Source organism: Pongo pygmaeus, chromosome 13 (genome assembly GCF_028885625.2).
Source record: "Pongo pygmaeus isolate AG05252 chromosome 13, NHGRI_mPonPyg2-v2.0_pri, whole genome shotgun sequence".
NCBI lineage: Eukaryota > Metazoa > Chordata > Mammalia > Primates > Hominidae > Pongo > Pongo pygmaeus.
The window spans coordinates 66,157,720-66,185,392 of record NC_072386.2 but is presented as its reverse complement, the minus strand read 5'-3'; the positions used below and the strand labels follow the sequence as shown (position 1 = coordinate 66,185,392).

Here is a 27,673-nt window from a genome sequence, read left to right as displayed (position 1 = left end):
AAGGCAGGGACAACTCAAAGCAGGGAGGGGGCTACCGGGTCATAGGTAGCTGAGAGACAAATGGTTGCAGTCTTTGAGCTTCCCATAAGCCTTTCCAAAGGAGGCAATCAGAATATGCATCTATTTCTGTGAGCAGAGGGATGACTTTGAATAGAATGACAGGCAGGTTTGTCCTGAGCAGTTCCCAGCTTGACTTTTCCCTTAGCTTAGTAATTTGGGGGCCAAAAGATTTTCTTTTCACATAGGAATTAGAAGTAATCTAGAGATGATTTAGAGTATACAGGAGGGCGTGCATAGGTTACTTGCAAATACTACATTTTATACAAGGGACTTAAGCATCCTTGAATTTTGGTATTTTCAAGGGGTCCTGGAACCAATCCTCCACAGTTACTGAAGTATGACTGTATGTATATGTATATGTATATGTATATGTATATATATATGTATACATGTAAAGAGAGACAGAGAGAGAGAGATTGATTTTAAGAAGTTGGCTCACGAGATTGTGGAAGCTCACAAGTCCAACATCCACAGGGTAGATCAGCAGGCTACAGACCAAGGGAAGACCTGCAGTTTGAGTCCAAAGACCATCTGCTGGTGGAATTCCTTCTTTTTCTGGAGAAGCCAGTCTTTTTCATTATTAAGGCTTTCAACTGACTGGATGAGGTCCACCCATATGATGGAGTATAATCTGCTTTACTCAAAGGCTACTGATACAAATGTTAACCTCATCTAGAAAAAATGCCTTCACAGAAACATCTAGAATAATGCTTGACTAAATATCTGAGTACCATGGCCTAGCCACGTTGACACATAAAATCAATCATCATAGAGCTATTTAAATTTAAAAATACCAAAAGACACAAAAAAGAAGTTTTATCCTCCTCCACCCCAAATCCAAATAGCTAGGAGCAAGCAATCTCAACATTTAGTAACATTTAGTCACTTTTCTCAGAATTTCTGTGGTTAGCCAGCTAGATAAACAGAGAAAGATAAAAGAAGGATATAATAAAAATACTATTTTTAAGATTAAAGATTATAATTTAATATTTTTAAAAGGGAAAAAAGTAAAGTATAACTTTAGATGAATGTTTCTTTACAATAAAGTATGCATTCCTAAGAGATCCTTCTAGGGCTCAGTGAAAACATTATGGAAAGCCATTAAGAAGTTGGTCGTTTTAGAGCTTTCTTTTTTTTCTTACTATTTGTTTTAATTCTGGACAGAATCCATTTACTTCCTATTATAAAATATAAAAAATTAGTACAGCACATGACCTCCTGACTTACTCCCTTTCTCCACTTTCCAAAATTTATTTGTATTGTTATAAGTTTTACATGGTTAAGGTTTATAAAGCTTATATGCTGACTATAATTTCTGCTGTTTCCTTTTAATTTTATATGTAAATATAGTCAGTGCTCATTACCATTTCTTTTGCCAAGCCTTCTATATTTCTGATCTCTTAGTTTTGATTCTTCTCTCGAGTAGCTAGATTTTGTCAACAAATCTTTATTTTTTTTCCACCGAATCATTTGTTTTTTTTTTTATGAAATGTTCAGGAGTGTGGTATATATGGTGACTAACCATGCTTGTTTATCTGAAACTGTCAGATTTTACACTGAAAGTCCTGTATTCTGAATAGCCCCTCAGTCCCGGGCAAACTGCACATGGTGGTCTTTGTAGCTGTATCCCTCACATTCCTCTTTCACCTATAAAGCAGCCCCTTCCCTGAGAATGCAGGAAACATTACAGAGGCTGGAGAGATGTGGGAACTGTATCTAGGAGAAGGAGCTGCTCACATGAAGGGAGATGAAGGGATTTGTGTTGGGGAAGACGGCACATTCCAGGCAGAAGTAGGGACACATTTAGGCACATTCCAGGCAGAAGTAGGGACACATTTACTGCTGAGTTGAAAGAGAACACATTCTTATGTTAAAGGAGTAATGGAAAATTGAAGTGGCTGGAGCATAAGGTACATGAAACAGCATGTAAGAGATGCCACTAGGCCGGGCGCAGTGGCTCACACTGTAATCCCAGTACTTTGGGAGGTTGAAGCAGGTGAATCACTTGAGGTCAGGAGTTTGAGACCAGCCTGGCCAACATGGCAAAACCCCATCTCTACCAAAAATACAAAAATTAGCTGGGTGTGGTGGCACATGCCTGTAGTCCCAGCTAGTCGGGAGTCTGAGGCAAGAGAATCGCTTGAACTGGGGAGGCGGAGGTTGCAGTGAGCTGAGATATCACCATGGCACTTCAGCCTGGGTGGCAGAATGAGACTCCATCTCAAAAAAAAATAAAGGAGAGAGATGCCACTGAACAGATAAGTTAGGACTAAATGGGGAGGCCCTTTGCTTTGGATGCATTGACTGCCACTCTGTCCTTAAGTAACACTTTTACCCTAGAAAAGGGATGTTGAAGAATTTAAAAGTTCTTGGGAGACTCATATATACTCAAATCAAAATGTTCATATATGCTACTGAGGACCATATCTTAAAACAAGAAAAGAAAATGCTCATATAGCACCTTATATCTTATGTCAGTTATTTGTTTCTTTCAGAATCATACTTGATATTTCCAGCTGATTGTGAGAATATTCTTCTACTTTGGGTTTTCTTTTTTGAAAAAATTTTATTTATTTTTTTGTAGAGAGAGTTTTGCTGTTTTGCCCAGGCTGGTCTCAAACTACTGAGCTCAAGCGATCCTCTTGCCTCAGTCTCCCAAAGTGCTGGAACTTTTTTGGAGACAGGGTCTCACTCTGTGAAACCAGGCTGGAATGCAGTGGTGAGATTATGGCTCACCGTGGCCTTGAATTCCTGGGCTCAAGTAATCCTCCCGCCTCAGCCTCCCAGTAGCAGGGACTACAGGCCACCATGCCCAGCTAATTTTTAAATTTTTTGTAGAGACGGGTTTTTACCATGTTGTCCAGACTGGTCTCAAACTCCTGGGCTCAAATGATCCTTCTGCCTCAGCCTCCCAAAGTGCTGGGAGTATAGGAGTGAGCCACTGCACCTGGTCAATTTTCTTTTCTTCTGTTTTTGAGACAGAGTCTCGCTCTGTCACCCAGGATGGAGTGCAGTGGCACAGTCACGACTCACTGCGGTCTCATACTCCTGGGATTGAGCAATCCTCCCACCTCAACCTCCCAAGTAGCTGGGACTACAGGCCACCATGCCTGGCTAATTTCTAAAGTTTTTGTAGAAGGCCAGGCATGGTGGCTCATGCCTATAATCCTAGCACTTCGGGAGGCTGAGGTGAGGGGATTGCCTGAACTCAGGACTTGGAGACAAGGTTTCACCATGTTGCCAAGGCTCCTGGGCTCAAGCGACCCTCCTGCTTTGGTCTCTCAAAGTGCTGACATTACAGGGTAAGCCACTGTACCAACCCTTGATTTTCTTTTAAAGCCAGAAAAGCTAACAGCCTGGTTGAGAATTGGGGGCCAGTTAATGTTCCTCTCTCCTAAGAAACCAAACCAGTCCAGCAACCTCTTTCCAGTATGTTAGCAATGTGGACAGAGGAGAGGACAAATATAGAAATCTAATGAAATAGTTCTTTTCTGAAAACATCGTTGTTTTTATTTTGTTTTGCTTTTAATCTGAGAGCAAACTTCCTGGCAGTGCCCTCCCATCCAGGAGTAGATAGTTGAGTGGTCGTTGAAGGGTGGTTGGCAGGAAGGCTGATTATGTTGACTCAGTTGACCGTGGTGTTTTCTGAATAGTAGAGCTCACAGAACTGCTCTCCCTGATTCTAGAACCCACAAAAACAATCTGGGTTTGGGATTTAGGAAAAACAACAGAAGGTTTTTAGGGTCCATGTACCCCTAGAAAACTGTAGCTTCCTGCTTTTATAAAAGATCAATTTTGAGTATATAGTTAGTATATTTTTTCTCAAAATAGCAAATTCATTTGAGAAATCAGCAATTTAATAACTTAGTGTTTTTTAAAAAACTGAAATATCTGGCAAATGATTAAACATGGCCAATTTACAGGCAACTTTTCATTCGTAGTGAAAGGGCTGATATGGATAGAAATCAACAAAATTGTCAGGAGGGGCCATAAGTGAGGGAAGAGGGAAGAAGCTGCTGGAAAAAAAACGAAAAGAAAGCAGTTACCAGGGACAACGTCTCCATTAGTCATAGTAGGCAGGGTGCCTGGGACCAACAATACTTTCAGAGGCCTACAGAAAGTGGTTTCATTTTTATTTCTGTTAAAATCAGAAGAAAAAAATGAATATATTATAATGAACCGAGCCTGGATTATATTTACGTTTACACTAATGCAGTTGTGAAATGCAATTTTTATTGTTTTTTCTTAAGGAGGAAGGAGCCCACAGAGGCAACGTGGTTGGGGCCTAAGAAAGTCCTCATGTGGCCCTGGCAGTTACTAAATAGGTTGGTTCAAAAGCCTAAAAAAATATAGTCCTATGGTTAATGAAATGTCTTCAGTGACGTTAACATTGATAGCATCCACATTTCCTTAGCTGAGTGGGCCCCCTCTACAGACTACAGGATCTCAGCCCACCTTTTAAAGCTTCCCCAGCCATAATTAGAGACCCCTTCCAAGTGCTCAGTACCAAGGCCAATCAGATTTTTCTTTTTTTTTTGAGATGGGAGTCTCACTCTGTCACCCAGGCTGGAGTACAGTAGGTCCATCTCGGCTCACTGCAAGCTCCACCTCCTGGGCTCAAGCAATCCTCCTGCCTCAGTCCCCCTAGTAGCTGGGACCACAGGCACACGCTGCCCTGCTCAGCTAATTCTTGTTTTTTGTTGTTGTTATTTGTTTGCTTGAGACGGAGTCTTGCTCTGTTGCCAGGCTGGAGTGCAGTGGCACGATCTTGGCTCACTGCAGCCTCTGCCTCCCAGGTTCAAGTGATTCCCCTGCCTCAGCCTCCTGAGTAACCGGGACTACAGGTGCGTGCCACCACGACCGGCTAATTTTTTTTTTCTTGTATTTTAGTAGAGATGGGGTTTCACCATGTTGGTTAGACTGGTCTCAAACTCCTGATCTCAGGTGATCCGCCCACACTGGACTCCCAAAGTGCTGGGATTACAGGCATTAGCCACTGTGCCCAGCCCCAATCAGATTTTTCTGTGCTGCTCCTTTCCACTGCCAAGAAGCCCTGTTAGGAGATGCCTCATTAGTATTACTTTAGCTGGTGTCTACTTCAGCCCTTTTATCTAGGTGCTGTTTCCAAACTTTCAGTTCCTCCTGGTGCCCACACAGCACTGGAGAACCTTCCATTCCAACCCAGTGTTACAAGCTGTGCTGCAGGCACCCAGGAAGGGGGAGGCTTCTCTGTCTATAAATCAGGGTAATATGTTTCACTGAAGTCCTGAAACATCTGTGCTTGTACCTGGAGCCTCCCAAAGTCACTCCAGTGAATTACTGATCTCTGAGCCTGGGCTGAGGAACAGACAACATCCTATCTTCCACTCGCCCATTCATTCCTCTCTCTTGTCCCATGGCATCCAAAGACTTTTTCCTCCAATGTTCTATTCTTCCAGGAAAATGTACACATACCACTTTGGTGCTGCCCCACACAAAGCAGATATTTGTTTTTTATTATATACACATGTATAAAGCCAAGTATTTCAAAAACAAATATCAATTTTCAATTTTTTTTAAATATAGAGACAGGGTCTCGCTGTGTTGCCCAGGTTGGTCTCGAACTCCTGCGCTCATGCGATCCTCCTGTCTTGCTTCCCAAAGTATTGGGATTACAGATGTGAGCCATCCCACCTGGCCAATTTTCAAATATTTCAAAAGCAGGTAAGAGCACCGATACATAGTATATCTGAAACAAAGCATCATCCACATTGTCAATGAAGTATATAATTAATATGGCCTCTTTTTACCATTTATTTTAAGTTCTGGCAATTTTGATCCATCATATCTAACATAAAATGTGCAAATGATAGTTCTAGAACTACAGTGAGGAGATAATGAAAGGATATTATGTTGGATGGTAAAGCTCAAGTGGTTTTGAGAGGTCACAACGTGTTAGCAGCCTTCACTCACTCTGGGTGCCTCCTCGGCCTAGGCGTCCGCTCTGGCCGCACTCGAGGTGCCCTTCAGCCCGCCGCTGCGCTGTGGGGGCCCCTCTCTGGGGCTGGCCGAGGCCGGAGCCAGCTCCCTCTGCTGGCGGGGAGGTGTGGAGGCAGAGGCGAGGGCGGGAGCCGGGGCTGTGTGCGCGCTCGCCAGCCAGTGTGGGTTCCGGGTGGGCACGGGATCGGCGGGTCCCACACTCGGTGCCTGCTGGGCTTGATCCAGGTAGGAGCTCCCTCTGTGTTGCTGGAATGCCTGGGCTAGGTGCCTCAAAGTCCTGGCGGCCACTTCCATTGAGAGGTGAAGCTGGCTGGGCTTTTGAGTTGGGTGGGGACCTAGAGAACTTCTCTGTCTAGGTAAAGGACAGTAAACGCACCAATCAGCACTCTGTGTGTAACTAAAGGTTTGTAAACGCACCAATCAGCACTCTGTCAAGATGGACCAATCAGCTCTCTGTAAAACGGACCAATCAGCTCTCTGTAAAATGGACCAATCAATAGGATGTGGGTGGGGCCAGTTAAGGGAATAAAAGCAGGCCACCCACGCCTGGTAGCAGCGGCTACCCGGGTGCCGGTCCAGGCAGTGGAGGTTTTGTTCTTTCACTCTTTGAAGTAAATCTTGTTGCTGCTCACTGTTTGAGTCCACCCTGCCTTTATGAGCTGTAACACTCACCCCAAAGGGTGAAGCCAGTTAGCGAGACCACGAACCCACTGGGAGGGATGAACAATTCCAGATGGGAGGAAAGAACAACTCCAGACGTGCCACCTTTATGAACTGTAACAATCACAGCAAAGGTCTGCAGTTTCACTCCTGAGACCAGCGAGACCACGAACCCACCGTAAGGAACCAACAACTCCAGAGGCACTGCCCACTCACTGCAAAGGTCTGCAGCTTCATTCCTGAAGTCAGCAAGACCACGAACCCACCAGAAGGAAGAAACTCTGGACACATCTGAACATCAGAAGGAACAAACTCCAGACACAACACTTACCGCGAGGGTCTGCGGCTTCATTCTTGAAGTCAGCGAGACCAGCAGCCCACCAATTCTGGACACATTTTTGCTCCAGGCACCTTCAGAGAAATGGTCAAGAAAGCAGGGTAAAGATCAACTGAAAATGAAAATTTCTGGATATGCTTTTACTTACGAAGAATATAATACGGGGCCCAGCACAGTGGCTCATGCTTGTAATCCCAGCACTTAGGGAGGCGAAGTTGGGAGAATCACTTGAGCCCAGGAGTTAGAGACTAGCCTGGGCAACTTAGCAAGACCTCATGTCTACAAAAATAAAAGTTAAAAACTTAGCCGTATGTGGTGGTCCCAGCTACTTGAGAGGCTGAGGTAGGAGGATTGCTTGAGCCTGGGAGGTTGAGCCTGTAGTGAGCTATGATTCCCACCACTACACTTCAGCCTGAGTGACAGAGCGAGATCCTCTCTCTTGAAAAGAATATAACAGCTATCATCACAGCCTGGGAAGTCAGTCACTTTGCCCTGAGGCATGTCCTGTGTTCTGAAGCAGGGATAGGAGGCTGATCCCTCAACCACCTACTTTCTTATTCAGCCACTGAAGCCTTCTGTGGCCTCCCCAGAGACCTATGAAACACTTGGGAGACCATTAGTAGAGCAGTTCTTAACCAGGCCAATTTTTTCCATTTGGAGGCATTTCAGAATATTTAATAATGTTTTAAAAATTTTATTTAAACTGTTGTCTTTTAGTGGGCAAGGTCAAAGAATGCTAAAAGGCTTGCAAGGTAGGGATAGTTGGGCAAAAGAAAGATTTTCCTCTTACCCAAAAATATCAGTAACACCCCTATTGTGATGTATCTGTGTAACAACTGGGGAATTTGATTGAAGGATTTTTTTTTTTTTTTTTTTTTTTTAGACGGAGTCTCGCTCTGTCGCCCAGGTTGGAGTGCACTGGTACGATCTTGGCTCACTGCAACCTCTGCCTCCCAGGTTCAAGCGATTCTCCTGCCTCAGGCTCCCGAGTAGCTGGGATTACATGCACCTGCCACTGCACCTGGCTAATTTTTGTATTTTTAGTAGAGATGGGGTTTTGCTATGATGGCCAGGCTGGTCTCAAACTCCTGACTTCAGGTGATCCACCTGCCTTGGATCCCAGAGTGCTGGGATTATAGGCATGAGCCCCCGCACCCGGCCTAATTGAAGGAATTTCTTTCTTGCTATTGTGTTTGACGCCTGTGTAGGTGTTACAGGTATGGAAGGATGGTATGTGATATTAGCTGATATGATTTCCTACATTGACTTTTTTGTCCCATGAAAAGGACAGAGATGCCCTCCTTCCAGGTTCCTCATGGCTCAGAAGTAGCATGAGAGAAGATTATTTTGGTCTTGAATGGTGCATGAAAGAGTCAGAAGACCTCACCAGGGATCCTAGACAAGGATAAAGGGATGTGCCTCAAAGGAATGAAGGGTGTCTGTCCTTACAGGAAATTGTGTAAGAACACAGCGAATTGATTCAAGTCAGTTTGGTCGTGCTCAACCCTTAGATTGTTTCTGTTAGAAGATAGCAGACACTAAAGAAATTTGAGGGAGTGAGATTTAGCTGTGCTTTCATAATCTCACAATCAGGTTACAGGAAAGAAATCTTAGATCAAATCCTGTCACCCACATAGGTGTTTACTATGCGAACATTCATTAGTCACCACTAAGAAGTTGGTACTGTCCTGTTGGTGTAATGAAATTCTAGCTCTGTACTCTTTTAGGTGATCCAATCACACACTGCATGAAATGCTTACAAGCAGCACACAACAGCACTTCAGAAGCAGGAGTCTCTCTGTTCCAACTGGCATCATTCAGAAATCCTCCTATACCAACAGCTGCTTATAGGACAACTCAGGGATCAAGCTAGATTTTAGGTCTCCCTTAATTCTTACACCCCCGCCCATACAAGAGTTAGGAGTCTCTTTAAGGTATTTTTAGCCAGTCCTCATATTTTGAATACCTTTAGCATCACAAATGAGAGCTCATTTCTAAGAATCATGCTAAATAATTGCTTCTTAACAAAAGTTACTAGTTTCTCCAGTGAAATCCCTTTTTAGACATTCGGTATGTTTAATAGCAAAGTGTTAGTTTGATGCAGCCATCTCTGGGATGGAACCTTTTCTGATTTCATGTGAACTGATCATGCCTTAACTATGCATTATAAATTATCTGAAGGTTTTGGCTTCATCTAAGTAACAGATATTGGCCAGGCGTGGTGGCTCACACCTGTAATCCCAGCACTTTGGGAGGCCGAGGTAGGTGGATCACCCGAGGTCAGGAGTTCAAGACCAGCCTGGCCAACATAATGAAACCCCGTCTCTAAATAAACAAATAACAGATACAAAATATCACGATGTATATGCTGAGATCTTTTAAAATAAGTTACAGTCACTGTAACACAATGGAATCTGCATGGGTCCCAATGCTATGGGGGCCAAATGAGATCTGCACCTGCAGATCAGTCACCACTTAAAATACTCTGGGTACCACGCAAGTGCTAAGGAAACATCTGGAGCCAAAGGCCAGCAGAGGACTGAGAGACCCGGAAGGAAGGTGACTCTCTCTTCACTCTCAGTTACTGGCAGGAATTAAGAGCTGAGTGAGGGGGAAAGGAGACTAGAAAGAGAAATATTGGAAGAAGGGCTACTGCGAATAGAGTAGCCACTTAACCCTGAAGAATTTTTTTAATCAATTTTTTTGGACTTGAACTATCAACAAAATTTTTTAAAAATTATTTACAGAATTAACAAAATTAAATTTTTTTTCAGATAGAAAGGTGTGATGGTTAATACTGAGTGTCAACTTGATTGGATTGAAGGGTGCAAGGTATGTTCCTGGGTATGTCTGTAAGGGTGATGGCAAAGGAGATTCACATTTGAGTCAGTGGACTGAGAGAGGCAGACCCACACTCAATCTGGGTGGGCACCATCTAATCAGCTGCCAGCATAGCTAGAATAAAGCAGGCAGGAGAAGATGGAAGAGGAGGCTTGCTGAGTCTTCTGGCCTCCGTCCTCCTGTGCTGGATGCTTCCTGCCCTTGAACGTCAGACTCCAAGTTCTTCAGCTTTTGGACTTTTGGACTTAACACCATTAGTTTGCCAGGGCTTCTCGGGCTTTTGGCCACAGACTGAAAGCTGAACTGTCGGCTTCCTTACTTTTGAGGTTTTGGGACTCGGACTGGCTTCCTTGCTCCTCAGCTTGCAGACAGTCTGTTGTGGGACTTCACCTTGCGATCGTGTGTGTTAATTCTCCTAATAAGCTCCCCTTCATGTATACATCTATCCTATTAGTTCTGTCCCTCTAGAGAACCCTGACTAATACAAAAGGGAAGCCATGGTCTTCTACATTAAGTCTGAGTTACTTCAAAATAAAGTTATGTTTTTGTACCCCTGAATTTTGTGGACTGATGTGACTGTGAAATTATTTCTGTTACAAAGTGATTGAATATTTAAGCATATAGAATCTGTGCAGGCTCAAACGGCCTGAAAGTCAGAGTCATGCATGAGGAATGAGTTCATCTATCATGTCTGACACCAGAGTCCCACCAACAACTTAGGAGGAGACACCGCCTTTGAATGTGAAACTGAGACTGTAGCTTCAGAGAGAAATCTGGCTAAGGAGCTATTTATGGAGTGACCTGGCCCTGAGAGCATGAACATAGGAGCATCTCAAGGCAAAAGTTACATGAAAACAGAAAGAGGTAGCAGTGCTTGCATCGGAAACTCCCTTCAGAAATTTGTTTCTCATACTTTCTGTACTTATTTAGTTGCCATTGTCTCTTGTGATGTTTGGCACAGTGTTTGTGAAAATTCCGGCTGTGCTAGGGGACATCAAGAAAAGCAATTGTGTTTCTGCCTGCTTGAGAGACCCAGAGGGAAATTTTGCTCTGTAGGTACCAGTTTGTTGATGGCTATGAGCATGAGGAGAGCCATTCCACAGGCAGGGAATAGAACTCAGGTACACAGATGGGTCCTTATCTGTCAAATTCTTCCTCATGGAATTTATTTTGCTCTCTTTTAAAATTGCATAAGAAATTGTTATTCATGGTAGAAACATTTGAAACTCAAATGAAACGTTAAAAAAAACGGAAAGAATCCCTTGTAACCTGCTTACCCAGTGATAACAATTGTTACCATTTTAAAGTACAGCTTTACAGATCTGTTTTTATACATTCACATATGTGTAAATATTTTGAAACTAGGATCACACTATATATTCTTTTGCAACGTGTTCTTATTTAACTCATTGTATTGTGGACTTTTCATGTCAATAAACATTTGTCTATTCCAGTGGTTCTCAAACTTGAGGATGCATCAGAATCACTTAAAAAGCTCGATAAAGGCCCAGCGCAGTGGCTCATGCCTGTAATCCCAGCACTTTGGGAGGCTGAGGTGGGTAGATCGCTTGAGGCCAGGAGTTGGAGCCCCGCCTGGCCAACACAGCAAAACTCCATCTTTACTAAAAATACAAAAATTAGCTGGGTGTGGTGGTGTGCACTTGTAATCCCAGCTACTCAGGAGGCTGAGGCTTGAGAATCCTTTGAACCCTGGAGGTGGAGGCTGCAGTAAGCTCAGATCACACCACTGCACTCCAGCCTGGAGCACAGAGTGAGACTCTTTCAAAAAGAGAAAGGAAGAAAAAAAAAGCCCTTGATAAAGCACAGGTTGCTGGTTTCCACCCACCAAGTCTCTACTTTAGTAGTTCTAAGTTAGGGTCTGAAAATTGCATTTCAGACAAGGTGATTTTTTCTTCTTTTTTTTTTGTTGTTTCTTGAGACAAGGTCTTGTTCTGTCACCCAGGCTGGAGTGCAGTGGTGTGATCATGACTCACTGCAGACTTGACCTCCTGGGCTCAAGTGACCCTCTCGCTTCAGCCTTCTGAGTAGCTGGGACTGCAGGTGTGTGCCACCACGCCTGGCTAATTTTGTTTATTTTTTGTAGAGACAAGGTCTCATTATGTTGCTTAGGCTTGTCTCGAACTCTTGGACTAAAGCCATCTTCCCCCCTTGGCCTACCAAAGTGCTAGGATTACAGGTGTGAGTGAGCCGTCACCACCAGTCAAACAAGGTAATGTTGTTGCTGTTGGTCGGGGGCACACTTGGAGAAGCTTGGGTCATCTGTTAATAGATCATTAGGTAATATAATTTGTGGGTTGTCTATTGGTTTTTTGGAGACAGTAAATGGAGATTTTGTAACAAGGGCTTGATACATAGTGATAGGATAATAATAAAATTGCAATTTATCATTTCTTTCATGGTAACAATTTGAGGACTGAATAAAAGGTTTTGGGACTAAAATTAGATATTCAATAAATAATAAGTAAATAGGCCCCAGGCATAGCACTGAAAGCGCTGCCTAGTGTTCGTAAGTGCAGGAAGGCTGTGACGTGCCTTACAGAGAGAAAATGTGTGCTGGATAAGCTTTGTTCAGGCATGACTTACAGTTCAATGTGAATGAGTCAACAATCTTGTACACCTAAAAAGGAAGGGGACATTTCCCAATCGGGTGTGACGCTGCTCCAGAAAGCACTAAAGTAACATCTATAGAGCATCTTAGATCTACGAATAAGATGGAAGAGTGGCTAAATGGGTGTATTCATGAGATGATGACAGATTAAAAAAAAAAAAAAAAGCATAGTGGACAGCATTTCTGTGAGGCTGAAAGCCAAAGAAATTTATGGAAAAGTGTTAAACCCTTTGTGGCTAGTGCTGACTGGCCCACACATTTCAAAAGGCAATGAGGCATGGAAAAATGTTAAACCTGTGGGAGGGGTAGGTTCTGCAGATCAGAATGCTGCGGAACAATTTTTTAAATGTTTGCTAAGTGTTCTACGGGAAAAGGGTTACTGGAAGAGACGACTTTCAACCCTGGTGAGACTGGCTTGTTTTACAAGGAAGTTGGAAAATGAACCTATAGAACGCAAATGGCATATCAATTGACAAAAATGTAGTGACCAGAGGTTCTCAGGAGCCTCATCTTATATTTCCCCTTGCAGCAATAGTCCAATATTCACTAATTTAGTGTTTGCTATGAGTTTGTAGAACATAACTACCATGAATAATAAGAAGTGATCATACCTGGCTGGCTGTGTGGTGGCTCATGTCTGTAATCTCAGCACTTTGGGAGGCCGAGGTGGGAGGATTGCTTGAGCCCAGGAGTTCGAGACCAGTCTGGACAACATAGTGAGAACCTGTCTCAATTAAATATATGTGTACATGTATATATCTTTTTTAAAAAAGAATTAATCATACCTGGTTCACCCTCATAGATTTTAAAACATAAGGTAGAGCCGAGACATCTGTTTTTGCCAATCCTTTTGATTTTGAAGCAGTCTAGTATTTGAAAATTATTTGTAATATACTGTATCTAGTTTCCTCATATTTCCAAAAGCCTGTCACATTGTCCATAGGTATCGTTGTCCTTTTTTTTTTTCTTCTTGAGACAGAGTCTCATTCTGTCACCCAGGCTGGAGTGCAGTGGCATGATCTGGGCTCACTGCAACCTCCGCCTCCCAGGCTCAAGCGATTCTCCTGCCTCAGCCTCCTGAGTAGCTGGGATTACAGGCACGCACCACCACATCAGGCTAATTTTTGTATTTTTAGTAGAGATGGGGTTTCACCATATTGGTCAGGCTGGTATCGAACTCCTGACCTCATGATCTGCTTGCCTCGGCCTCCCAAAGTGCTGGGATTACAGATGTGAGCCACCATGCCTGGCCAATATTATTGCTTTTTTTCCTGAGTTATCTGATGGGGGACTCCTTGGCCTGCCTCACACAAGGATTGTTTTTAACTTCCTGTGATTGACTAGAAAGGAAGTAGGGTGGGTGACATTTTTTCTTTTTAACACTGGTTGATTCCTAAGAGAAATCACATCTGCTTTTTGAGACATCCTACATTCACCCATCCATCTTTTCCACCATCAGATTTAAGTCCCATATGAGCAGCAATCATGAATATTTGGTTCACCAAGGTAAACCTGTACCTAGTCAGTAATTTTCACTTAGTAAACACTCTGCCCAATACAAGACAGGCACTGCGATGGAAATGAAATTATTCCTATAAATCAGGGGTTCTCAAGCAGGGACGATTTTACCTTCCAAGAGACATTTCACAATGTCTGGAGGCATCTTTATCACAAGATGGTGCCTTGGGATGGGGTTGGGGTTGCCACTGGCATCTAACAGGTAGAGGCCAGGGATGCTGCCAAACATTCCTAATGCACAGGACAGCCTCCACCCCCACAACAAAGAATTATGTAGCCCAAAATGTCAATAGTGCCCAGGTAGAGGGAAACGTTCTTAAATGGTTATAACAATTAGAGTAGGCAATTTCTCATCCTCTGACATTGCACTCCAGGGCAGATTCAACTGTTAAGTGACACAGCAGTACTGAATCATGTCTCTCCCCACAGCCCACCTACCACGCAAAGTTATGAGGAAAGATTCATGGGGAAGCCTTTCCTCTCTCGTCCCACTGGTTTATTGTTGCCCTCCTAAGTCAAAAATGTATACTTTTTTTTTTTTTTCAAGTTTTTGCACTCATACTCTTCCCTGTTTTCACTCTCCATCCCTATTTCCTTGTTTGCACTTCATGCAAAGTGGAATCCAGCTTCCTAGGAAACAGGTGTACCCTGACCTCCCTCATGCAGTTTCTAGAAATGGCTTGGGAAAGAATGCAGCTGGAGACCCACAAAAGTGCACTGTCTCCGGCTCCTCATTCTTTCTTCTCTTCTCCTGGTGAACAGAAGGAACTTCGACCTGCCTGAGCCCGCAGCTCTGTAACCACACATGAGGGATCAGTCCACCCACCCTGTTATTTCAGTCATATGCTTAGGCAGTGAGGAAAGGACATTAGATTCCTAAAGATCAAATTTCTTGAACAGAAATATTTGTGGGCAGGAAAAAAACCTGACAGGACACTTTAATTCAGGTGCGGTGTTTAGTTTTCAGTAAGGTTTTATTTCACAGGGAGAATAAAGACAAGCTGAATTCAGCCAAATTATAAAAGGTTATCAGTAAGTCTATATTTTCCCCCTCGATTATTATGGTTTCTATTTGAGGAAAAAATATCTAAAATTATTTTTTTTTCCCTTAAGAGTGGTTAATCAAAATTAAGCAAATTAATTGACTTTATTGATTTATTAGGTTGGTACAAAAGTAATTGTGGGTTTTGCCATTAAAAGTAGCAGCAACAACTGGGCGCAGTGGCTCACACCTGTAATCCCAGCACATTGAGAGGCTGAGGTGGGCAGATCACCTGAGGTAAGGAGTTCAAGGCCAGCCTGGCCAACACAGTGAAACCCCATCTCTACTAAAGACACAAAAATTACCCAGGCGTTGTGGCGCATGCCTGTAATCCCAGCTACTAGGGAGGCTGAGGCAAGAGAACCACTTGAACCCAGGAGACGGGGTTGCAGTGAGCTGAGATGGCGCCACTGCACTCCAGCCTGGGTGACAGAGCAAGACTCCATCTCAATAAATAAATAAAAGTGGGGAGGTAATATTGGGGACGAGAAGGGTAGAGGGTATATGGGAATATGGAAATTCTCTGTACTTTTCACTTAATTTTGCTGTGAACTTAAAACTGGTCTAAAAAATAAAGTTGATTTAAGAAAAAAAAATCACACATATGTGCACAAGTAAGTTCAATGGCCTATTTTAGACGATGGTGATTAATTCTGTCTAGGATACTGTGGAAGCCAGAGAAAAGAGTGGACATTTATGCAAGGCCGTGGGGGACACAGATGGTCAGAAAAGATCTCATAGGCCTGGCACGGTGGCTCACACCTATAATCCCAGCACTTTGGGAGGCCGAGGAGGGTGGATCACTTGAGGTCAGGAGTTTGAGACCAGCCTGCCCAACATGGTGAAACCCTGTGTCTACTGAAAATACAAAAATTATACAGGCATGGTGGTGGGCACCTGTAATCCCAGCTACTCAGGAGGCTGAGGCAGGAGAATCTCTTGAACTCTGGAGGCAGAAGTTCCAGTGAGCCAAGATTGCACCACTGCACTCCAGCCTAGGTGATGGAGCGAGACTGTCTAAAAAAAAAACAAAAACAAAAACAAAAAAAAAACAAAAAACCAAAAAAACTTCATGGAGGTAGTGATACCTGAGCTGAATGTTGAAAGGTGAGGATGTTCTAGTCTGAAAGCCTGAAGAAATATGTTCTAGCAGACTGCAGTGTGAATTAAGATCTTTTCTGTTGGAAGTGCTTAAAAAAAAAAATCACTGTCCCTTAAACAATCAAATGTATTGGATGACATAAATGAACAGGCTTGGGCTCAGCTTGCTCCAGGGCTTGCAGGACAGCCCCATGACATAGTTTGTATCTCCTCATTTCTCCTCAGTGTTGGTTAATTCTCCTGCTTCCTGTAAGAGAGTGCAACAATCCCAGCACCTTCTTACTCTCAGTTCACATTAAGTGGGGACAATGCAAACAGGCTGAAAGTGAGGTAAGAGACTGTTTCCCCAGGCTACTGTTTTATTAGATGGATGATGAGTAGATACCAGGAGTAAAAACTCCAAATGAGCACTATTCATGAAGACGTGAAACAGCATCATGTGTGGTCCAGGAATGGGTAGAGCATCCTATACAATAAAGAAGACTGGAGAGGTGGGACTGAGGCCAGATCATGGAGTGTTCTGTGTACCATTTGAAGAAATCAAGATTTTTATGTTTTAGGCAACAGGGAATCTTTGAAAAAGTTTATGCAAGAGTGCAATTATCAAATTTTCATTTCTGATAAAACTCTGACAGTGGGAAGGTACTGTGTGACTTGGACAAATAACTTGTCCTCTCTAAGCTGCTTCAGTGTTTACATTTGTATAATGTGGACAATAATAGTGCCAATACCATAGGATTATGGCGAACTTTAATGAGACAGTATTTGTAAAATGCTTAGGACAGTGCTTGGTATTTAATGAGAGCTAAATATTTGCTGCTACTAATATTGTAACTATTGTTATTATTGTTGCTGTTGCTATCGGAGTGGAAGAGTTTGAGATAGGAGGCATGGAGGTGACAGGCAAAACCATCTACACCCACACAGTTTACTATCTTCATCAGCAGAACTTTCTTATTCCAGAAGCTCTCGCCCTGGAGGTAAAATTTGCAAATAACTTCCTTTTTTTACTCCAGGAACATCTTCAGGGTTACATCAATAAAAAGCCGTTTGTACTCCAAGATTGTTTGAACCCTTTGCCTCAAAATCCTCACTTTGCTGTGTCTTCTAATCTTAAACTATTTCATCATGATTATTTGCCAAGACCCCACATTGTCAGACTCACCTTAGTCAGAATCCAAAACCTCCTAAACAGTGTGATTGGGTCGTCCTCTCACCGAAATGTTACCAAGACTCTGAAGACGGAGCTCTCTGTTACTGCAGTGAGCAATGGACTCTGCTTTGTCTTATGACCAGATTGTTTTGGTGATATTTTCAGGAAGCCGGCATTCAAGAGCAGGCAGCTCAGAAACTGGCAATGGTCCAGGTGAGAGACGGTGAGAGATGAACAGGGCCTGATGACAAGACAGGAGCATGTGAATGGAGTTGCTGTGAAGGAGAGAGGTCTTAGTAACTGGGTGTGAGGAGACAGGAACATTCAAGGACACTGCTCAGTTTGGCAGCTTCAGTACCTGGATAGACTGTGGAAGGATTTTCCAAAGTAGAAGCTGCAAAGTTTGTTAGGTATAATTCAGGATATGTGTTGATGTGTGATAACGGGAACCAGCTTTATTAAACTTATGCTGATTTCTAACCATCCACAAAGACCCCTTCAGAGGTAGGTGACCTGGCTGCAAATAGTTTGGGTTAGGCTTCTCAGGTTCCATAAGAGGATGTCCTCCAATGCCCTGCTCAGTTATAATTCTCTTCTTAATCAGAAACTTCACCTATTGGTGCCCAGTACTCTAAGTGTGAGTGTATCACCTGTATGTGGCTAAGCCTATTTGTGGCTCCCCTGTTCTTTCCCTTTGCGTGTGTACAGGCACATTTCTGAATTGCTAATGCCCATAAAACATAAATTCCATTTTAAAGCACTGATGTATATTATACTGGATATTTAGGGGGAAGATAAAGATGGGATGACCATCTTATTCTGATTTTAGCATCCCAAATCTGGTATCCCAGAAACCCCCACAGTCCAGGGTAAATTGAGGTGATTGATCACCTAAGATAAAGGAGAAGGTTAAAACCACCCTTCAAATCTCCTTTCAATGGGAAGTTTATAGCAGTAAATACTGAACGAGCAACAAATATTGAGGCCAAGCATGGTGGCTCATGCCTGTAATCCCAGCACTTCGAGAAGCTGAGACGGGAGGATTGCTTGAGCCCAGGAGTTTGAGACAAACCTGGGCAACATAGTGATACCTTGTCTCTACAAAAATTAAGAAATTAGCTGGGCATGGTGGCATGTGCCTGTGGTCCCAGTTACTTGTGAGGCTGAGATGGAAGGATCACTTGAGCTCAGGAGGTTGAGGCTGTAGTGAGCCATGATCACACCACTGTGCTTCTGCCTGGGCAACAGAGCAAGACCCTGTCTTAAAAACAAACAAACAAACAAACAAAAAATCAAAAAACTTACGTTAAGAAAAATGAAATATCTCAACTAAACAACCTAACTTTATACCTCAAGGAGGTAAGAGAATAATAGGCTAAGCCTCAAGTTAGCAAAGGCAGAAAATAACAAAGATTAGAGCAGGAAAAATAAAATAGAGACTATTATAGAAAAACAGTAGAAAAGATCAATGAGACTAAGAGTTGGTTTTCTGAAAAGAGAAACAAAGTTAACAAACCCTTGGCTAGACTAATTTAGGAAAAAAGAGAATTCAAGTAAAATTTTAAATTAAAGAAGAGACATTACAACTCATACCACGGAAATTCAAAGGATCATAAGAGACAACTATGAATAATTATATGCCAATAAATTAGATAACTTATAAGAAATGAACAAATTACTAGAAACATACAACCTACCAAAATTAAATTATGAAGAATAGAAAATCTCAACAGACCAATAATGTATAAGGAGACTGAATCAGTAATCAAAAATCTCCCAAGAAAGAAAAGCCAAGGACTAGAGAGCTTCACAAATATTTAAAGAAGAATTAATATCTATTTGTCCCAAACTCTTTCAAAAAAAGTTGAAAAGGTAACACTTCTAAAACTCATTTTATGAGAATAGCATTGCCCAGATACTGAAGCCAGACAAGGACACTACAAAACAAGAAAACTATAGGTCAACATTGCTGATGAACATAAATGTAAAAATCCTCAACAAAATACTAGTAAACCAAATTCAACAACACATTGAAAGGATCATACATCATGATCAAGAGGGATTTATCATGAGGATGTAAGGATGGTTCAGTGTACACAAATCAATAAATGTGATATACCATATTAACAGAATGAAGGATGAAAATGATGATCTCAAGAGATGCAGAAAAAACATTTGAAAAAATTAAATATTGTTTTGTGATTAAAAAAAAACTCTCAATGAGTTAGGTATAGAGGGAATGTACCTCAAAATAATAAAGGCCGTATATGACAAGCCTGCAGCTAACATCACACTCAATGGTGCAAAGCTGAAAGTTTTTCTTCCAAGATTAGGAACAAGACAAGAATTTCCACTCTCACCACTTCTATTCAACATACTACCGGAAGACCCGGCCAGAGCAATTAGGCAAGAAAAAGAAATAAACTGCATCCAAATCAAAAAGAAAGAAGTAAAATTGTTTCAGTTTGCAGATGACATGATCCTGTATATAGAAAACCCTAATGACTCCACCAAAAAGCTGTTAGAACTAGTAAAAAAATTTAGTAAAGTTGCAGGATACAAATATTATTAAAATGTCCATACTACCCAAAGCAATTCATAGATTCAATGCAATTCCTATCAAAATTCCAATGACATTTTTTATAGAAATAGAAAAAGCAATCTTAAAATTCATATGCAACCACAAAAGATTCTGAATAGCCAAATTAATCTTGAGGACAAACAAAGCTGTAGGCATCCCACTACCTGATTTCAAGGTTTATTATAAAGCTATAGTTATCAAAACAGCACAGTACTGGCGTAAAAACAAATACATAGACCAATGGAACAGAATAGAGAACCCACAAACAAATCCATGCATTTAAGGCCAACTCACTTTCAACCAAGGTATAAAGAACACACAATCGGGAAAGGTCAATATCTTCAATAAGTGGTACTGGGAAAACTGGGTATACAAATGCAGAAGATTAGACTGGGCCCTCATCTTATGCCATACACAAAAGTCAACTCAAAATGGGTAAAAGGGCCATGTGTGGTGGCTCATGCCTGTAATCCCAGCACTTTGAGAGGCCATGGTGGGCAGATCACTTGAGTCAAGAGTTCAAGACTAGCTTTGCCAACGTGGTGAAACTCTGTCTCTACTAAAAATACAAAAAGTAGCCAGGCATGATGGCAGGCGCCTATAATCTCAGCTACTTGAGAGGCTAAGGCAGGAGAATCACTTGAACCTGGGAGGGAGGTTGCAATGAACCAAGATGGCACCACTGCACTCCAGCCTGAGCAACAGAGCGAGACTCTATCTCAAAAAAAAAAAAAAAAAAAAGCTGAAAGACTTAAACATCAAACCTGAAACCCAATAAATCCTAGAAGAAAACATAGGGGAAAATTTTCTTGATAGTGGTCTTGGCAAAGATTTTATGATTATGACCCCAAAAGCCCAGGCAACAAAAGCAAAAATAAACATGGGGGACTCCATCAAACTAAAAACTTTCTGCACAGCAAGGGAAACAGTCAACAAAAGTAAAATGTAATCCGCAGAATGGGAGAATATATTTGCAAACCATATATCCAATAGAGGGCTAATATCCAAAATATACAAGGAACTCATACAACTCATTAGCAAAAACCCCCAAATAATCCAATAAAAAATGGACAAAGGACCTGAGTAAACACTCTTCAAATAAGACATACAAATGGCTAAAAGATATATTTAAAAACTGCTTGTCAGGCACAGTGACTCATGCCTGTAATTCCAGGACTTTGGGAGGCCAAGGGGAATGGCTCACTTGAGCCTAGGAGGTGGAGACTGCAGTGAGCTATGATCATGCCACCACTGCACTCCAGTCTGAGTGACAGAGTGAGAACCGTTTTCTTAAAAAAAAAAAAACCTCAATATCAAGAAAATGCAGCTTAAAACCACAATGAGAAATCACCTCACACTTGTTAGGATAGCTAGTATTAGTCAAATAATAACAAGCATTGGCAAGAATGTTGTGGGACTGGGAACACTGTTGGTGGGATTGTAAATTGGTACAGCCATTATGGAAAACAGTATGGAACTTCCTCAAATAACTAAAAATAGAACTACCGCATAATCCAGCGATCCCACTTCTAGGCATATATCCAAAGAAAATGAATCAGTATGTCAAAAGGATATCTGCTCTCCACTCCCATGTTCATTGATGCGTTACTCACAATAACCAAGATATGGAAACAACCTAAGTGTGTGTTGATGGCTAAATGGATAAAGAAAATGTGACACACAAACACACACATGCATGTACACAATGGAATATTATTTGGCCATGAAAAATAAGAAAATCCTGCTGTTTATGACAACATGGATGAACCTAAAAGACTTTCTGTCAAATGAAATAAGCCAGACACAGACAAATATTGCACGACCCCACTTACATGTGGAATCTAAAGAAGTCAAACTCATAGAAACAAAGGTAGAAAGTTGGTTGCCAGGGGCTGGGTGGGGGGGGATGGGGAAAATGGGGGATTTGGGTCAATCAGTACAAATTTTCTATTATAAGGGAATAAGTTCTGGGGATTTAATGTACAGCATGGTGACAATAATAATAATATATTTATTAATAATTATTATTATTAATAATAAATATAATAATAATAATAATACTTCATTGTATATTCCTATTTGCTAAGGATCTTAAGTGCTCTCACCACAAAAAAGTTACCCATATGAAGTGATGGCTATGTTAATTGATGGAGATAATCACATCACAATGTATATCAAAACATCAAGTACATCTTAATATATACCACTTTTATTTGTCAATTATACCACAATAAATCTGAAGAGGAAATCTCCCCTTTTCCTCAAGCTTCTCTCCATAGACTGCAGGCTTACTCACTTCCCTGCCTTCAACAGAGTCCTTTCTGTCTTTCCAGTGGTACCTGTTCCTCTTAAATTCCTTTGCAAAATCCCCTCACTTTGTATGTATGTGTGTGTGCATGCACACATGCATGAGCACATGTGTAGTTACTGCATTAGAGAAACAACGGTCTACTGGAAAATACTCCTAAACAGAGACTGATTTTGTTTGGCTGTGTCCTCACCCAAATCTCATCTTGAATTGTAGCTCCCATAATCTCCACGTGTCATGGGAGGGACCCAGTGGGAGGTAATTGAATCATGGGGGTGGGTCTTTCCAGTGCTGTTCTTGTGATAGTGAATAAGTCTCACAAGATCTGCTTGTTTTATAAGTGGTAGTTCCCCTACACACTCTTTCTTGCCTGCTGCCATGTAAGACGTGACTTTGTTCCTCATTTGCCTTCCACCATGACTGTCAGGCCTCCCTAGTCATGTGGAACTGTGATTCCATTAAACCCCGTTCCTTTATAAATTACCCAGTCTGGGATACGTCTTTATTAGCAGCGTGAGGACAAACTAGTACAGAGACTGTCCCTGGAATTTGGGGGTTGACATTGCCATATGCTTTAAGTCAAAATGCTCCCCTCTCAAATCTCCTATGCTTTGAACAAGTGTTAAGACAGACAGGAGTTTTGTTTTTTTTTTGAGACGGAGTCTCACCCTGTCATCCAGGCTGAAGTACAGTGGTGTGATCTCGGCTCACTACAACCTCCACCTCCTAGGTTCAAGCAATCCTCCTGCCTCAGCCTCCCAAGTAGCTGGGATTACAGGCTTGCACCACCACACTCAGCTAATTTTTGTATTTTTAGTAGAGATGGGGTTTCACTATGGTGGCCAGGCTGGACTCCCACTCCTGACCTCAGGAAATCCGCCCGCCTCAGCCTCCCAAAGTCTTGGGATTACAGGCATCAGCCACCGTGCCTGGGCAGACAGGGCTTTTTGAAACTCCCTCTGATAGCTTCTAAGCCCTGCTCTTCTCCTGCTTCTCCCCTTTCCCTAAGCCTGCCTTCCGCCTGCCCTCATCCACTTGGTGCTTACTGCTCTCCCTCCTTTCTCTCCTCTCTCTCTCCACACACCCTTTGGGGTGGTTTCAGTAAGACTAGTGGATTAATTCTGTCTCTACCCCTTTTATTTCTCAATGCATTATGGAATCTTGGCTCACTGCAACCTCTGCCTCCCGGGTTCAAGCAATTCTCCTGCCTCAGCCTCCTGAGTAGCTGGGACTACAGGCGCGCACGTCACCATGCCCAGCTGATTTTTGTAATTTTAGTAGAGATAGAGTTTTACCATGTTGGCCAGGATGGTCTCAATCTCTTGACCTGGTGATCTGCCCGCCTTGACCTCTAAAAGTGCTGGGATTAGAGGCATGACCCACCGCGCCCGGCCAGCACATCTTGCTTTAAACAAGAAATGCAGGCAAGGTGTGGTGGCTCACGCCTGTAATCCCAGCATTTTGGGAGGCTGAAGCAGGCGGATTGCTTGAGCTCATGAGTTTGAGCCAGCCTGGGCAGCATGGCGAAACCCCATTTCTATAAAAAAAAAAATACAAAAATTAGCCAAGCATGGTGGCGCGTGCCTGTGGTCTGAGCTACTCTGGAGGCTGAGGTGGGAGGATTGCTGGAGCCCAGAAAGCCAAGGCTGCAGTGAGCCGTGATCGTGCCACTGCACTCCAGTCTGGGCAATGGAGTGAGACCCTGTCTCAAAAATAAAGAGAAGATGTGCTGCACTCACAGCAGGCCAGGGTCTGGGGAAGAAAGTGGATGGTTAAAATGGTAAAATAGAGATGAATGGATCAGAGAAAAACATTTTTTCAAGCATTTGTTATGGATTCATGCCTTTCTTTGCTCTTTTGTAAATTGGGCCAATTTTTTATAAGTAGTGCCCATTTCCAAGGTTGTTACGGAGTGAAAGGAGGTAATACATGCAAAGTGCTTTGAACATGCAATAAGTAAATGCTCAACAAATGCCAGCTGTTGCCATGATTAGCACAGTGGGCTTTGAGGAACATACTTAAAGGGGCATTCTCCTTTGAGTGGAGGGGCACAAAAAGCTTTCCTGAAGAGAAAACACATCTTCTTTGCATCAAGTCAATTAAGGGAATTCTAACTGGGCCAGGAAGCATTTACTAATGAGTCTAATGGCAAAGGAAGTAAATTATAAATACCCAATAATGTTTAAGCCAGTGATAGTGGTATCTGTGTTTTGCAGAAATTAAAACAAAACAAAACAAAAAACACCGGTTTCTATATCTTAAAGGTCAATAAACCTTCATATGAAATGCATAAAATTATCTAGTTAAACAAGATCCTCCTCCTGCACCAATACTGCTCATCCAAGTTACTCCCACAGTCATATGTTCGGATGGAGGCTACTGGAGAGTGTGAATCTTCTGGAGTCCTCCTGCTGAAGGGGAACCTATGTTTCCCACTGGCATGCAGCTCAAGGAAACAGGCCACCCTCACCTAACAAGCAATTAAATCAACATGTATTGGATATCAGAAAATGAAATTCCATAGATACATTCCAAGGAGCTAGAGGCAAAACTGCTGCCAATCTAATCATCCTCAGCTCTTGTAGTCAGATGGACAGTTACAGTGGCCTATAGGATTGGTTATTCAGGCTACTGCTGCAAAAGGTTCTCTTCACTGTGGGTATACAATGGGGCTATCTTACAAGGTTAAGCAGAGTATAGGGCCTTGACACGGCTAAGCACTAATGGTTAAATCTAAAACATTCCTGTCAGTAGGTGAAAGGAGAGAAAGTATGGCTCCTTCCTCCCCTAAATAAAGGCTGGGGCTGGGGAGCATAAGACTCCCTAAGGCAAATCATATGTGGAAAAAGCTCCAAATACATATTTGGCAACAATTTTATGGAGCTGGAAGGAGTCATTCTCAAAATATGAAGATGTGACTTCAGGAAATTCTGAATGCTCCTTTCTGTTCAATACTTTTCATAATTGAGATCACATTATATGTAGTCTTATTTCTCAATATGGTCTCTCAAGTATCAGGGATATTTTAAAAAAACAAACACCAAAACTGGTAATTTGATACAGAAAAATTTTCTTTTAATTTGAATCATCTTTATTGAATTATAATTTTTCATATTAGCCATTTCTATTTCTTATTGTACTTCTATGAATTGTTACATTTTTTGTTCATTTTTCTCTTGGAGTCTTCATGTTTAAAAAATATGTGAGTATGAGGGAGTTGTGGGGAGTGACTATAAAGGGTACAAGGTTTCTTTCTGGGGTGATGAAGAGGTCCTAAAATTGATTATGGGCCAGGCGTGGTGGCTCATGCTTGTAATCCCAACACTTTGGGAGGCTGAGGTGGGAGAATCGCTTGAGCTCAGGAGTTTGAGACCAGCCTGGGCTACACAGTGAGAACCTGTCTCCATATTTAAAATACAAATAAAAATAAAATGGATTGTGGTAATGGTTATAATAAAAACCACTTAGATATACACTTTAAATGGGTAAACTGTATATGTGAATTATCTCAATAAAACTAGTTTTAAATATTAGCATAAATCATTTCCATATTAAGGTATTAAGCCTCCCTCTTCCAAAATCTGTTGGCAAATGTTCTAATCTCATTTGCCTTTTACTTTCTCATATTCAGAAGATATATATTTTTAAATATATAATCTGCTCCTTAATGAATCTTATTGCTTTTATTTGGAAAATTCAGTCACCCATCCAAAGATAGTCACTAATATGTTCTTCTAGCTTATTTTCATTTTTCATCTGGATTTTGGTGTACATTATAAAGCCATAATCTAGTATTCTCCAAAAGTTTACCATCCTTATGTTCCTAGGATTTTTGGAACATTTTATTTATACTCACATCTATTTCGGGGCTACTACTGCATTGGTCTAAGGGTTCAAATGTAAACTATTAGTACATTTTCAATATTTTTTTAGCTGTGAAATATGGTTTTATATCTAGTATCTTAAGACTTCGTATACTTTCCTTTCAAAATATTCCTATTCTTGCACATCTTTCAGATGAAATTTAGAATACTCTCAAGCCATTGAGAACATTAATAGACTTGCATTCAGTTAATTCACAAATAGAAGAAATGTTTAAAATATTTCATTTTAGGGCTGGGAACGGTGGCTCATGCCTGTAATCCCAGCACTTTGGGAAGCCGAGGTGGGCGGATCACCTGAGGTCGGGAGGTTGAGACCAGCCTGACCAACATGGAGAAACCCCGTTTCTACTAAAAATACAAAATTAGCCAGGCATGGTGGCACATGTCTGTAATCCCAGCTACTCCGGAGGCTGAGGCAGGAGAATTGCTTGAACCTAGGAGGCAGAAGTTGCGGTGAGCCGAGATCATGCCATTGCACTTCAGCTCGGGCAACAAGAGTGAAACTCCGTCTCAAAAAAAAAAATTTTTCATTTTATCAGCTAAGAGCAGTGTATTTTTCCATCTATACAGGTCTTCTGTTATCTTTGTATAGTTCCTGCACACATGCTCAGTATTTGTCTATAAATGTGACAAAGCTTGTTGCGGCAATAAATGGTGATATACTACAATTATATCTTAAAGCTATCTTTGTCTATTAACTTTTGGATATCTGGAGGTTTTTGCTAATTTCATATTAATTCTAAGATGAGATTCCCGGGCTTTCTACTTGGACCATTATATCATCTGCAATAATAACAATAATTTTTTCTTTCCCAGTAGTTGTAATTCATTTCTAGTTTGGGTCTTACTGCATTAAAAAAAATTGTATCAATATTCTGATGACAAGCCCTGAAAACATTAAAGCATGTATTAAAAACAGTATCTTTCACAAGCAGGCTTATAAAGGATATGTAAAGCTCTCAAGCTTTAGAGAAAAATCTGAAATTCATCAATTTTGCCACTTTCTAGAAGGTTGCATCTAATTTAGGGCTAAAGAGCACCTCAAAGTGTTTAATAGATCCGGTGTGACAATATCTGGAGAAGGCACTCAATATTGGGGGCATAGGGTCCCTTTTCCCTCAGCTGTGCCCATCACATTCAAACCAACAGCAGGTGATAGCTCCTATTAACCTTTGCCACTAACTGGAAAACTGTTCTCTTTTTTCAGTAGACACAGTTGAAGTGTCTAATGTTCTAGAATGCAATACTGGCCATTCAATTGCATACTTCTAAAGCCTCCCAGTAATCTTTCTGCATACTCTGTGTTAGTTTGTTTTTGACATACTCTCTTCCCCTCTGACATTTGTGCCTTGAGAATGAATCTTATTTTTAATCACCACTTGCACACACTCATTTGTTACAAAGTACATCAACTACCAAATTTAACGTTTGAGTGCTGGTTGCTAACAGAAAAAGGAATAAAAAATTTGTGCAGACAAGGCCTTGGTTTCTGAATGGATGGTTTTAATGGTGATATGAACTGATTCTAACTGCATTCCGTCGCACTCTCATTCAAAAGAGTAAAACTTACAGTGACCATG

General features: G+C 41.7%; 1 long non-coding RNA gene across 1 annotated transcript in view; it reads right to left on the bottom strand.

Annotated features, from left to right (window-relative positions):
• LOC134737907 (uncharacterized) overlaps positions 1–13,159 on the bottom strand; it is a 49,232-nt gene extending 36,073 nt beyond the window's left edge. The window contains exons 1-3 of the long non-coding RNA XR_010123323.1: positions 13,118–13,159; positions 7,031–7,110; positions 6,013–6,391 (exon numbers count right to left, since the gene is read on the bottom strand). This is a non-coding gene — a long non-coding RNA (uncharacterized LOC134737907). The remainder of the gene's footprint in view (positions 1–6,012; positions 6,392–7,030; positions 7,111–13,117) is intronic.
• Positions 13,160–27,673: the final 14,514 nt, after the last annotated feature.